At 46.0% G+C, this 3,179-nt stretch overlaps 1 long non-coding RNA gene across 3 annotated transcripts; it reads right to left on the bottom strand.

Annotated features, from left to right (window-relative positions):
• Positions 1–803: 803 nt before the first annotated feature.
• On the bottom strand, positions 804–2,811 carry LOC135572739 (uncharacterized). 3 transcript variants are annotated; one of them, XR_010464457.1, is made up of 7 exons: positions 2,081–2,811; positions 1,818–1,993; positions 1,666–1,727; positions 1,497–1,583; positions 1,126–1,409; positions 1,011–1,046; positions 804–912 (listed from the first exon to the last, which is right to left on the bottom strand). It is a non-coding gene; the product is annotated as an uncharacterized LOC135572739 (long non-coding RNA). The 3 variants fall into 3 exon arrangements; XR_010464459.1 differs by having other exon boundaries at positions 804–1,046; positions 1,126–1,299; positions 1,368–1,409; XR_010464456.1 differs by having other exon boundaries at positions 804–1,046.
• Between the last annotated feature and the right edge of the window lie 368 nt (positions 2,812–3,179).

Here is a 3,179-nt window from a genome sequence, read left to right as displayed (position 1 = left end):
CATTGTGTCCTCCTCCCAGAGCGCTAAGAACCTTGGCGTGATCCTGGACAACACCCTGTCGTTCTCAACTAACATCAAGGCGGTGGCCCGTTCCTGTAGGTTCATGCTCTACAACATCCGCAGAGTACGACCCTGCCTCACACAGGAAGCGGCGCAGGTCCTAATCCAGGCACTTGTCATCTCCCGTCTGGATTACTGCAACTCGCTGTTGGCTGGGCTCCCTGCCTGTGCCATTAAACCCCTACAACTCATCCAGAACGCCGCAGCCCGTCTGGTGTTCAACCTTCCCAAGTTCTCTCACGTCACCCCGCTCCTCCGCTCCCTCCACTGGCTTCCAGTTGAAGCTCGCATCCGCTACAAGACCATGGTGCTTGCCTACGGAGCTGTGAGGGGAACGGCACCTCAGTACCTCCAGGCTCTGATCAGGCCCTACACCCAAACAAGGGCACTGCGTTCATCCACCTCTGGCCTGCTCGCCTCCCTACCACTGAGGAAGTACAGTTCCCGCTCAGCCCAGTCAAAACTGTTCGCTGCTCTGGCCCCCAATGGTGGAACAAACTCCCTCACGACGCCAGGACAGCGGAGTCAATCACCACCTTCCGGAGACACCTGAAACCCCACCTCTTTAAGGAATACCTAGGATAGGATAAAGTAATCCCTCTCACCCCCCCTCCCCCTGAAAAGATTTAGATGCACTACTGTCCCACTGGAGGTCATAAGGTGAATGCACCAATTTGTAAGTCGCTCTGGATAAGAGCGTCTGCTAAATGACTTAAATGTAAATGTAAATTGTCAGAGCAGAAAGGAACACACAATTTTGGGCCTTCATATAGGCTAGTGGCCACACCTGGTGCTGGGGGGGTGGGCAAAAGAGGGCGATGCCTTATAACGATGACTTGGTTGTACTGATTGCTGGGAAAATAAAAAAAACCTTAGAAAGATGCCACCGTCCTGTGTGCTCACAATAAGAGCTCATATGTCATGGCTCACTTGACTTTACGAGAATATACCTAATTTTTATTTTGAGCTGTGTCATCTTCTTGGAGCTGGGGGAGGAAAGAAAAATAATGATTAATACATTTGTGTTACAGTTAGCATACAGTGTACATTGAAGGCATATCTCACCTCCCTCTCAAGTTTTTTTATTTCAAGGTCCAGTTTCCTAATTGTCCTCTTTTTTATTTCGGACTCCAGTGCAAGATTTTCCATCTTTTTCTTCTTGTACTGAATGTCTATGTCTGCCAGTTCTATTTGGCGCCGGAGGTGGTTGCCATACAACTTTCTGATAGCTTGTGAGCTCTGTGAACACAATACAATTAGCGCAGCTGGAATTTGGCAGGATGTGGTGTCCTTTTATTAATACGCACTATGTTGCCAGGCTGGTTTTCCCACTGTATAGCATCTGGGTCCTGTAAAAGAAATTAGATTTTTTGATTTTGATGAGGACTCCTCACCATTGTAGAGTAAATAGTACTTTCACAGTCTTAACATGATACCTCATGCCTTCTGGAATCCAGAGAGATGGTCTCCTCCTCATCATAGTCTCCATCATGTGCTGTTGCTGCTGCACTGGGGCCTTCACCCTATCACATTTAATCGGATTCATATTGAAGCTAGTAGACAAGACATGCCAGGCCTACAGTATGCCTTTGATGGAGTACTCACTGGATCAGCATCGTCTGGTGCTTGTGCTGGTGGCTCTAACAGGAACACAGTGCTGCCAGGCACTGCAAGGCAATAGGTAAACCAAAGTCAGACAGTCCAAATTGATTCAATATGAATGTGGTTGTATCCCATGTAGAGATGGAAGGACAAACCTTGAATGAAGCGGGTGGCATCTTGGGAGGAACCTATGCTCGTCTCTTTCCCCCAGGGATCCCCTCTAAGACGGGCCTGCCTTTATTTAGCTCCAAGGCCATGTCCTCTGCTGGGGTAAGGTCAGCCTTTGGTGACCCACCACCCGTGCCTTGTCTGTGGGTATTCTTTTTCACTGCTAAAACAGTACAGACAATGTGTGAGCAGGCACCTTCTGGGTACAATATATGCTTGTGCTTTGTTAAATATTAGTCAGGGACCATACCATTCTGCAGAATGTTCTTGTATTTGATTTTGACCTGCTGCCATGTCCGTTTTGGCCCGTTCATGTTTAATCTACACACACACACATTTAATGGAGTCACACTGCAAAAAATTACTTGGTATTTTTGTCTTGTTTTCAGTAAAAATATCAAAAAATTTATCATAGCTTTATACAGTGTGATGGAGTTACTTTACACAATTTCACTCATATCTGCAGTGCATTTCAATTAACAATTTAACCGTTTCATAATTACAGTACAACTGCATTTTTGGAGATGTGAATTAAATATTTGAATTGTAATTGTGATGTTTCAGCGGAGCGGTGAGTGTGTAATTGTGCACTACTTACGCATTCAGGCGGTCTGCAATACTTTGCCACGCTTTTTCTCTTTGCTTTATCACTGTGGCGGTGTTGCCTTTCTTCTTAATTATATCTTTTACCTCCTCGTATGCCTCCATGAGGATTTGTGCTTCCGACGGGGAAAAGTACGCGGCTCTAGTTGCCATGGTAAATCAGTTAATCTGTGATCTGTGGCGGGGTCTATTTGAGTGAGCCGTGAGCGCGCACCTATCCAGGATTGGTTTCACCTGGCTTAATGAATCCGTGTCTGCTCATCCTGGCTTGGTCTTTGTGCAACCAATTAAGCCTGGACGCACATGTTTTGGCTTCATTGAGCTCAGCTGAGTCATTTATCCCGGATGTCTTAATTCTACTTTTGTGCAACAGGCCCCAGGCTGCTACACAAAATGGTTTGGACATTCCAAACACAACACACATTTCCATGATGAAACAGGACAGTTCAATTCAAATGAGCTTAAAGGTTTTAATGGTGTAGTACTGTAAGTGTTTCACCATCATCTTACTGACAAAGATGGAGCTAAAAGACCTGAGACCGTAGTCCCTTTGCCCAAGAACACTAAGGTAAACTGCCTAAATGACAACCAACACGTTGCACTCACGTCTGTAGCCATGAAGTGCTTTGAAAGGCTGGTCATGGCTCACATCAACACCTTTATTTACATACCGCCCCAACAGATCCACAGATGATGCCATCTCTAATTAAACACCACACTGCCCTTTCCCACCTGGACAAAAGGAA

Source organism: Oncorhynchus nerka, linkage group LG2 (assembly GCF_034236695.1).
Source record: "Oncorhynchus nerka isolate Pitt River linkage group LG2, Oner_Uvic_2.0, whole genome shotgun sequence".
NCBI lineage: Eukaryota > Metazoa > Chordata > Actinopteri > Salmoniformes > Salmonidae > Oncorhynchus > Oncorhynchus nerka.
Note: the sequence above shows the minus strand (reverse complement) of the source record. Positions and strands in the feature narration are given on the sequence as shown.